The following is a 12,084-nucleotide window of genomic DNA, read 5'->3' as shown; positions in this document are numbered from 1 at the left end:
TTGCTTAATGCTCTGCTATACTGAATTCTTAATCATTTTTAACAAGGAACTCACATTCTCATTTTTCACTTAGCCCCACAAATTATGTAGCTGGTTCTGTCCAAAACCAATTATTCGGACACATTTTTAAGCAAGAATTAAGTGAAGATAAAGGAAGCAATGTTATGCAGTTACCAACATAATCAGCAGCAAGGGATAGAAAATGTACAAAGCCCCAGTGAATGTAAAATATAGCTGAAAACACTCAGTAATCATCATGTGGGACCATGCCCAGCCACAAATGATCACCTCACTCCATAAATTCACAAAGTGGTATAAGGAGTTGTTTCTTCTTCATCAACACCTAGAGGGAGAAAAAGAGTTGGCTAAAGAGACTCAAAACTTGAGAATTTCACATTAAAGAAAAATAGTTTTCAATTAAGATTTAAGTGAGAAAAAGAGAGGAAGAGAGAATGAGAATGTACTCACTTCTCCCTGAATATTCACGATGGCCATGGAGAAATTACATATTTATGTGGCAAAAAATAAAGACTCATTTTGAGGAAAAGTAACTGTTAGGATAACTACTGGCTTTGTCCCATAAGAATAACAAAAATAGCTAATATGACATTTACTTCTTCCTTGTGACAAGCATTATTTTAAGTGCTATATGTGTATTAACCCACATAATCCTCACAAAATCTTATTTATAATGTAGGTACTAGTTATTATCCCTTAGTTTAGAGAAAAAGGAAGACACAGAAACAGAAAACAACTTGGCAAAATCATGGTCAATGTTGGAAACAAGGTTCTACCATGAGAATCGATGACAGCCTGGGCTTTGACCAATACTCACTTTATTGCCTTTCTAACAAAAGCAAACTTTGAAAAGAAAATCATGAAATTTTGTCCTATGACCCAGGAATCTAATTCAACATTTCCTAGTAATAAATACCAAACCCTCAATTTCTAGCTATTGTGTATTTACAAAGACCTTTCTGGGAGAAAATACCTAATTCATGGAATTAACATGAAATTTGATTTATTGCATCATGTCCAGCCTAAAAAAGCATACTTTAGGAGATGAGAATACCCATTGTCTAATGGTTCTTACAGACCTCTTTCTCCCAGCTCACTGGCCTCCAGATTGAGGAAAAACATGCATGGCAAAGGGGATAATATTAGCTCAGACTTTTAGGCTGCCTCGGCCTCTCTCCTCTGCCAATAAACAGACTTTAGTCTCTGGGGCTGTCAGATGGGGAGCCTCACAGATGCTAAACTTCCTGCAAATTAAGCACATGTAGGGAAAAAAAAATTACAATTACAGCAAATGCCACCCTGCTAATTGTTTCAGTAGGGACATTAGTGAATTAAATGGGTGTGAGAAACTAAATCTCTTAATTTTGCTTCTGTCAGTGTGGCAGATTATCTACATTTTATAATTTCTTTAGTTTTTGTATGTACAGCAGAGGACTTTTCCTTTAAATCAGTTGACAATATTGTCCTTTGTTTTCTTCTTTAAAATGATAGACTGTTTGTGAGGCTGTCTGATTGGCTACTTGGAGCTGACCTCTGCTCGAGCCAACTCCCAAAATTAGTTAATGGATAATTCAGCATATTTTTATACCTGTCAAGCTAGCTTTGTACTAACATCTGCCTTGACAATTTAGAGAGAGAGATCTGTGCATGTTTACTTGGGTTCATGTGAAAATGGAAAATTTAAGCAGTACAGATTAATTGTCCAACTTAATGGCCAGGTGTAATGGGCTTCGTTATCCACCCATCATCTATCATTTTCGCCAGTTAGTGGGTTTGAGTTTATCTTTTCTTTGTTCCTTGTCAGTTGATATACAGCATAATCTCTAATTGTAGCAATTGATTCATCTGTAGCTGGTGAATGAGAATACCACATAACAATAGGCAAAATAATTGAAATGGGGTTTCTGAGGTGAAAACATGTGGCTCTGTTAGTTGTACTTGGTAAAGAGCCTAATCGAATATTTCTCGCTGTTTCTTTAAAACCTTATACTCCTATAAAAATTGTGTTCATCTCCCTGTGTTTCCAATCTTTGAAATAATTCTGAAAACTCCCTTGTAAGCAAAACACAATGATATGGAAATCAATCTATTTCTTTTTTCCAAAATTCTTCTACAGCACCTTCTAGGAAGTTGCTTGAAAATAGAAGGTTCTCCATTGTAAGTTATGGCATTGAATTTTTTGTATGTTATATGTAATTTTAGCTTTTTAATAGAATTGAAATAAGACACTACACAGTGTGATGTAATATATCTGGAAATCCCATATGACCAAATTTTACTTCTCCTGTACCTCATTAATACAACGCAGGCACATTCACCATTTTTATTTTGTTTTTTGTTTTGTGTTTGCTGTTTTGTGTGTGTGTTTTTTTTTTTAATGAGAAGTTCAATTAGAAAAACTTTATGGCTTTTTCCAGTTGTAGGTTAACGGGACAATGAAGCAGTGAGTACATATGAAGCACACAGAAGTGCTTGTTAAAAATGTAGATCCCGGGGGGGAAAGATGGAGGAGGAGTAGGGGACCCTATTTCAACTGGTCCCCGGAATTGAGCTGGATATCTACCAGACCACTCTGAGCACCCACAAAACTGTGACCACTAAGCCAGCCCTGCAAGATCCTTACATCCCAGCCTGAGATGTAAGAAGATCTGGATCTCTACAAAGAGAAAATCGCAGGCGGTTGGTTTTGAGGTACGAAGCGGGGAGCCGTGATTCTGAGGGCAGATATCAGAGGATAAATGGCAGCGGGAGGGTGCCTGGCCGTGGGGATCCTACAACGCCGGTGAGCGACAGCCTCGCACGCTGCAGACAGGCACAGACTCACAGACCGGTAGTGGCGGGGAAAGGACTTTAGGGCAGCCCCCAGGGCAGAAACCCGGAGCGGCAGGGTCGCGTCTGCAAACTGCAGCCCCCGGGTCGGAAACCAGGAGCAGCGGGGCCGCGTGCGTGTGAACTGGGGGGCGGCTGGCGGTTTTAGAAGCACCTAGGGCAGAGACGTGCCCCGACCTGGAGGCAGGACTGGGAGCGCTGCGGCGGGGCACACAACCCAGGACCCTGCAGTTTATAGCAGCACGGACCGAAACGGAGACGGTGTGGCCTGGAGAGCTCACTAAAGAATAGACTGCGGTCTCTCTGCTCTGAGGCAGAGGGTTGGAAACGGTCTCTTCTGCTGACTCGAGGAAGAGACACGGAAAGCCGCCAGGGAAAGCCGCCAGAGAAAAATTCCCCCAAAACTGATGCCCACTGAGCCCATCCCCCGCCACAGGGGCGCAGGGCAACTCCACCCGACAGGGTTGCCTGAGTAACAGTGTGGCAGGCCCCTCCCACAGAAAACAGGCTGGGAAAACAAGAGGCCAGCAACCCTAAGGTCCCAAGAAAACAGGTGCATCTTGCTTGGGTTCTGGTCAATAATTTGGACTCTATACATTCCCTCAACCACCCATCAACAGAATGACTAGGAGGAGGAGCCCCCCAAATAGGAAAGACTCAGAGATTATGATTTATGCCGCAGATTTACAAATGGATGCAGGTATAACCAAGATGTCGGAGATGGAATTCAGGCTAGCAATTGTGAACACAATGGCTAGAATGGAGAAATCAATTAATGGCAACATAGAGTCTCTAAGGGCAGAAATGAAAGGTGAATTGGCAAAACTTAAAAATGCTATCAATGAGATCCAATCCAATGTAGATAATCTAACAGCTAGGGTAAGCTAGGCAGAAGAATGAATAAGCGACCTGGAAGACAATATAATAGATAAAAAGGGAAAAGAGGAGGCCAGGGAAAAACGACTCAGAATCCATGAAAATAGAATCAGAGAAATAAGTGACACCATGAAGTGTTCCAATGTCAGAATAATTGGAATCCCGGAGGGAGTGGAGAGAGAGAGAGGACTAGAAGATGTATTTGATCAAATTGTAGCTGAGAACTTCCCTAATCTGGGGAATGAAACAAACACTCGAGTCCTAGAGGCAGAGAGGACCCCTCCTAAGATCAAGGAAAACAGGTCAACACCCCGGCATGTAATAGGAAAACTTGCAAATCTTAGAACCAAGGAAACCATCTTAAGGGCAGTTAGGGGGAAGAGATTCCTTACGTACAGAGAGAGGAACATAAGAATAACGTCAGACCTATCCACAGAGACCTGGCAAGCCAGAAAGGCCTGGCAAGACGTATTCGGGGTACTAAATGAGAAGAACATGCAGCCAAGAATACTTTATCCCTCAAGGCTGTCATTTAGAATGGATGGAGAGATGCAGAGTTTCCACGACCAGCAGAAACTGAAAGAATATGTGACCACTAAGCCAGCCCTGCAAGAATTATTAAGGGGGGGGTTCTATAAAAGGAGAAAGACCCCAAGAGTGATCTACAACAGAAATTGACAGGGACAATCTATAAAAACAACGTCTTCACAGGCAACATGATGACAATTAATTCATATCTTTCAATAATCACTCTCGATGGAATGGCCTAAATGCTCCCATAAAACGGCACAGGGTTGCAGATTGGATAAAAAGACAGGACCCATCCATATGCTGTCTACAAGAGACTCATTTTCAACCTAAAGATACATCCAGACTGAAAGTGAAGGGACGGACATCCATCTTCCATGCCAATGGACTTCAAAAGAAAGCTGGGGTAGCAATTCTTATATCAGACAAATTAGATTTTAAACTAAAATCTGTAGTTAGAGACACAGAAGGACACTATATCATTCTTAAAGGGTCTATCCAACAAGAAGATCTAACAATTGTAAATATCTATGCCCCCAAGATGGGAGCAGCCATCTCTATAAGCCAACTGTTAAACAAAATAAAGAGTCACATTGATAGCAATACGTTAATTGTAGGAGACCTCAATACTCCACCCTCAGAAATGGACAGATCATCTAAGCAGAAAATCAACCAGGAAAGAAGAGCTTTGAATGATACATTGGCCCAGATGGACCTCATAGATATTTACAGAACATTCCACCCTAAAACAACAGAATACTCATTCTTCTCGAGCACACATGGAACTGCTCCAGAATAGACCATATACTGGGTCACAAATCAGGTCTCAACTGATACCAAAAGATTGAGATTATTCCCTGCATATTCTCGAACCACAATGCTCTAAAACTGGAACTCAATCACAAGAAAAAAATTGGCAGAAATTCAAACACTTGGAAGCTAAAGACCACTCTGCTCAAGAATGTTTGGGTCAACCAAGAAATCAAAGAAGAACTTAAGCAATTCATGGAAATCAATGAGAATAAAAACACATCAGTCCAAAACCTATGGGATACTGCAAAGGCGGTCCTAAGGGGGAAATACATAGCCATCCAAGCTTCACTCAAAAAAATAGAAAAATCCTGAATTCACCAACTAACTCTACACCTTAAAGAACTAGAGAAAAAGCAACAAATGACGCCTAAGCCACGCATTAGAAGAGAAATAATTAAAATTAGAGCAGAAATCAATGAATTAGAAACCAGAAACATGGTAGATCAGATCAACAAAACTAGAAGTTGGTTCTTTGAAAGAATTAATAAGATCGATAAACCACTGGCCAGACTTATCCAAAAGAAAAGAGAAAGGACCCAAATTAATAAAATTATGAATGAAAGGGGAGAGATCACACCAAGGAAACACCAAGGAAATAGAAACAATTATTAGAAATTATTATCAACAACTATATGCCAATAAACTGAGCAATCTGGATGAAATGGAGGCCTTCCTGGAAACCTATAAGCTGCTAAGACTGAAACAGGAAGAAATTGACAACCTGAATAGGTCAATAACCAGTAACGAGATTGAAGCAGTGATCAAAAACCTCCCAAAAACCAAGAGTCCAGGGCCTGATGGATTCCCTGGGGAATTCTACCAAACATTCAAAGAAGAAATAATACCTATTCTCCTGAAGCTGTTTCAAAAAATAGAAACAGAAGGAAAACCCAAACTCATTCTATGAGGCCAGCATTACCTTAATCCCCAAACCAGGCAAAGACCCCATCTAAAAGGAGAATTTCAGACCGATATCCCTGATGAATATGGATTCCAAAATCCTCAACAAAATCCTGGCTAATAGGATCCAACAATATATTAAAAGGATCATCCACCATGACCAAGTGGGATTTATCCCTGGGATGAAAGGATGGTTCAACATTCGCAAATCAATCAATGTGATAGAACACATTAATAAGAGGAGGGAGAAGAACCATATGGTCCTCTCAATTGATGCAGAAAAAGCATTTGACCAAATACAACATCCTTTCCTGATTAAAACTCTCCAGAGTATAGGGATAGAGGGAACATTCCTCAAGCTCATAAAATCCATCTATGAAAAACCCACAGTGAATATCATCCTCAATGGGGAAAAGCTGAGAGCCTTTCCCTTAAGATCAGGAACACGTCAAGGATGCCCACTCTCGCCACTCTTGTTCAACATAGTACTAGAAGTCCTAGCAACAGCAATCGGACAACAAAAAGAAATAAAAGGTATTCAAATTGGCAAAGAAGAAGTCAAACTCTCTTTTTTCGCAGATGACATGCTACTTTATGTGGAAAACCCAAAAGACTCCACCCCCAAATTACAAAAACTAATCCAGCAATTCAGTAATGTGGCAGGATACAAAATCAATGCACAGAAATCAGTTGCTTTCTTATATACTAACCATGCACTGTACAAAGAGAAATTAGAGAAACGATTCCATTTACAATAGCACCAAAAACCATAAGATACCTCAGAATAAACCTAACCAAAGAGGTAAAGGATCTATACTCTAGGAACTACAAAACACTCATGAAAGAAATTGAAGAAGACACAAAAAATGGAAAAATATTCCATGCTTATGGATCAGAAGAATAAACATTGTTAAAATGTCTATGCTACCCAGAGCAATCTATACCTTCAATGCCATCCTGATCAAAATTCCAATGACATTTTTCAAAGTGCTGGAACAAACAATCCTAAAATTTGTATGGAATCAGAAAAGACCCCGAATCACCAAGGAAATGTTGAAAAGGAAAAACAAAGCTGGGGGCATCACGTTGCCCGATTTCAAGCTCTATTACAAAGCTGTGATCACCAAGACAGCATGGTACTGGCACAAAAACAGACATATAGACCAAGGGAACAGAATAGAGAACCCAGATATGGACCCTCAACTCTATGGTGAAATAATCTTTGACAAAGCAGGAAAAAACATGCAATGGAAAAAAGACAGTGTCTTCAATAAATGGTGCTGGGAAAATTGGACAGCCACATGCAGAAGCATGGAACTCGACCATTCTCTAACACCATTCACAAAGATAAACTCAAAGTGGATGAAAGACCTCAATGTGAGACAGGAATCCATCAAAATCCTAGAAGAGAACATAGGCAGTAACCTCTTTGACATCACCCACAGCAACTTCTTTCAAGATACATCTCTAAAAGCTAGTGAAACAAAAGCAAAAATGAACTTCTGGGACTTCATCAAGATAAAAAGCTTCTGCACAGCAAAGGAAACAGTCAGCAAAACAAAGAGGCAACCCACAGAATGAGAGAAGATATTTGCAAATGACACTGCAGATAATGGGCTGGTATCCAAAATCTATAAAGAACTTCTCAAACTCAACACCCAAAAAACAAATAATCAAGTCAAAAAGTGCGCGGAAGATATGAAAAGACACTTCTCTAAAGAAGACATACAAATGGCTAACAAACACATGAAAAAATGTTCATCATCATTAGGCATCAGGGAAATCCAAATCAAAACCACACTGAGATACCACTTTACACCAGTTAGAATGGCAAAAACGGACAGGGAAAGAAACAACAAATGTTGGAGAGGTTGTGGAGAAAGGGGAACCCTCTTACACTGTTGGTGGGAATGCAAGTTGGTACAGCCACTTTGGAAAACAGTGTGGAGGTTCCTGAAAAAGTTAAAAATAGAGCTACCCTACGACCCAGCAATTACACTCCTGGGTATTTACCCCAAAGACACAGACGTAGTGAAAAGAAGGGCCACATGCACCCCAATGTTCATGGCAGCAATGTCCACAATAGCCAAACTGTGGAAAGAGCCGAGATGCCCTTCAACAGATGAATGGATAAAGAAGATGTGGTCCATATATACAATGGAATATTACTCAGCCATCAGAAAGGATGAATACCCAACTTTTACATCAACATGGATGGGACTGGAGGAGATGATGCTAAGTGAAATAAGTCAAGCAGAGAAAGTCAATAATCATATGGTTTCACTTATTTGTGGAACATAAGGAATAACATGGAGGACATTAGGAGAAGGAAGGGAAAAATGGGGGGGGGGATTGGAGGGAGAGATGAACCATGAGAGACTATGGACTCTGAGAAACAAACAGGGTTTTAGAGGGGAGGGGGGATGGGGGATTCATTAGCCCGGTGATGGGTATTAAGGAGGGCACGTACTGCATGGAGCACTGGGTGTTATACGAAAACAATGGATCATGGATCACTACATCAAAAACCAATGATGTATTGTATGGTGACTAACATAACATAATTAAATTAAAAAATAAATAAATAAAAATGTAGATCCCACATTACTCCTCCAGATACTGTTTTTAAAAGGTCTATGGAAGAGCCAAAATATCTACATTTTAATACATTTCCAGGAATTATTAATTCACGTGCTGTGCAAATCATACTTCAACAAACATTGCCACAAAGTCACTTGAGATGCTTATGACTTTTCCTGTCTTCCATCATCTTCTATGTCCTTATCTTCTGTTCCTGTCTTTTATCATCTTCTATCATCTCCTTATCATCTTCATAGTCAACTAAGTTTTATAAAGCATCAGGAAGTTTGAGAGCACTGCAGTTGACATTGGATATGGAAACATGCTTAATACTTGGCTGTTGAGAAATTACAATTAGGTAATGGATGGATGGACGTTCACTGACAAAACTGTGTAAGATGAAGTAGCAGAAATAAAGTGCTGAACAAATAACACATAGGAAAGTGTCACCAGAGTTTGTTTGAGAGATTGTTTTCTTAAGATTTCAGATGTTGAGGAAGACTCCCTGGGAGAAGTGATACTTTATTTTATTCTTGAAGTGATAACCAGAAAGAAGGGAAAATGAAATTTTATACCAACAAAAGGCATCCACAAATGAATAGACATGGAAATGCATATTGAGTATTTGAGGGAGAATGATAGGATAATCTTGTTAGAGGTCTATGGTTCAAGGAGCAAAAGCCAATTAAGTATAGAAAAAGAAAACTGAGGTTTAAAAATATTCAGCACCCAAAAGACTCACTTTCTCTATTTTAAGGGCCTTGTAGAAATGAGGTCTCCTCTTCTGTCAGTGAGCTTTCTTCAAACTGCTTTCTTTTCTATCCTTCTCTATCACTCCCCTGAGCACTGACTTGGTCCTCATCTCATAGTACAGCGTGCTTATTTGTGTGAGGTGAAATGAAGCACCCTATCCATCTACAGATCTATAGATTCTTGTTGAACAATATATACATAGCTCTTCATGATTAGGTAAATTCAGAATTTCTGTGTGTGTGTGTGTGTGTGTGTGTATGTAATGTGTGACTTAATTAAGAACTAGGACAAATATTTTGTTATATAACAACAGTAGTGTTAAGATTTTATGAACTGTAATGAGAACTTTCCAGTTTTTGGTTGCACACATAAGGAGTTTAGAAGTTGCCACTCAGTCCTAACAAGTAAAACATTGAACAGGCTAAAAAATCAACAACTTTTCTTGGATCCATAAGAGAAGGGAGGACACAGGGCAAACCTCACCCCCCAAGATTGGAGAGAAATACAAATGAATATAGGGAGTGGTGGCTTACCAGAAGAGACACTCAGGAATGGAATCACTGTGAACCAGTACCTGGGTAGGGAGACATCGTCTGTAATCGGCAAATTGCTGGAGGCTCAGTGTGGGCCACTGTGAGAGTTAAAAATTCCAGAGAGAACCAGTAATAGGGGGACCTCCATAATAGTGTGAGATTTATTTCCAGGAACTTGACTAGATTCTCACAGTAAGTAATGGGGGGGGGGGGAATCCCTATATGCTTCCAGCAGGGGGTGGGGAAAAGACACATTTTTGAAATTAGCAAGAGCACTCTGTTCTTAAAGAGGCTCAACAATAAGAAAATAAACAACCCTATGAAAAACATGGGCCCAAACCTCAAGGACATCTCACCAAAGAAGATATACAAATGGCAAATAAGCATATGAAAAGTTACTCCACATCATACGTCATCAAAGAAATGTGAATTAAAACAATAAGAAGATAACACTACATATCTACTAGAATGGCCAAAATCTGAAAGGTTGATAATACCAAATACTGGTGGGTATGTGGAGCAATACACTGTCTCATACGTTATTAGTGGGAATGGAAAATGGTACAGCCACTTTAGAAGACAGTCATTTGGTTGTTTGTTACAAAACTAAACATACTCTTATCATACAATCCAGACATTGTGCTCTATTGTATTTATCCAAAGAAATTGAATAATTATGTCCACACAAAAACCTGCACATGGGTGTTTATAGCAGCTTTATTCATAACTGCCAAGTCTTAGAAGCAACCTAGATGTCCTTCAGTAGGTGAACAAATATATAAATTGTGGTACATCCAGATAACAGAATATTATTCATTGTTAAACAGAAATGAGCTACGAAGCCATGGAAAGACATGGATGAAACTTAAATGCACATTACTAAGTGAAAGAAGCCCATCTGAGATGACTACATACTTTATGGTTTCAACCATATGACTTTCTGGAAAAGACAAAACTATGAAGACAATAGAAAGAGCCTTGGAGGTGGGGGTGGGGGAGATGAATGGGCAGAACACAAAGGATCTTTAGAGTAGTGAAAATACTCTGTATGATATTATAATGATTGATATGTATCATTATACATTTGTCCAAACCCATAGAATGTACAACACCAAGAATGAATTCTACTGTAAATTATGGACTTTGTGTGATTATGATTTGTCAGTGTACCACCCTTGTGATTGATGTTGAAATTGGGATGGCTATGTGTGTGTGTGTTGGGGGGGGCATGGTATATACTGGAAATCTCTGTTATTTCTCCTCAATTTGGTCATAAACCTAAAACTGCAAAAAAAAAAAAAAAGAAACAAAAAACAAAACAAAACAAAAACAATAATCAAAGTTAAGCCAATCAGAGAATACATACTTTCTTATATTCAGAGTTATAAAAATGGTTTTTCAGAAAGAAAATAATCCATCTTAGTAATAGTTGCATTTGATATGATTTTAAAGACTTTAGGAAGGGTCTCTGCACAGCCTAAAATATTGCTAGTTTCTTCTCCTCCTCTCTAAGTGAACTAACTTGCTTATCTCCCTTATCCCTCTCCCTTTCAATCACTACAGTCTAGGCTGAATTTACTACACCTTCCTTTTTAGAAGATCAGTGACTAGATTTTTGAGAAAAGTATACAGAGAGGGCCCCTCAAATAAAAATTTCTACAGAAGGTTCCACAGCTGGAGTGGTGGGTGGGGTGAGAGAATATGGTGCAGAATATGACTGTTTCACAGCAAAGACTATGGGCAAGAAAAGTAGCCTGAAATGTATGTAGCAACTAAATATTTAGGCAGGAAAAAATAGGAAAGAATGCTCAATTAAAGTGAATTAGTAAACATTTATCAAATGTGTACTGCTCACAGGGCACTGAGGCAATTGTTTTGAAACCTTCCAATGGTTTTACATTTTCTTGAACTCACTCTTCTCTTCAACGTTAGTTTAAATTTCCCCTCTATGGCATGTAAAAGGAAGATGATATCTCAGTTGAGAAGGGTTTGGGTACCATTAAATAAGTGGATTTGTTTAGGCAAGGTCAGCCATTGAAGGATTTTGAGCACATAGAACATTTGGACAAAGGATTGTTCTGAATAGGTGATCTTACTGATATACATCCAGAGACTGGAGGCTGCCCAACCAATTGGCTCTTTATTAGGGAAAAAGGGGGAGACTTGATTGGAGCTAACGTGCTTGAATGATTTGTTCTTAATATCTGTCAAGCTGGGGGCGCCTGGGTGGCTCAGTCAGTTAAGTGTCTGCCTT

The sequence above is a fragment of the Halichoerus grypus genome, chromosome 1 (assembly GCF_964656455.1).
Source record: "Halichoerus grypus chromosome 1, mHalGry1.hap1.1, whole genome shotgun sequence".
NCBI lineage: Eukaryota > Metazoa > Chordata > Mammalia > Carnivora > Phocidae > Halichoerus > Halichoerus grypus.
The sequence above is the reverse complement of the archived record's forward strand: the minus strand, read 5'-3'. Positions refer to the sequence as shown.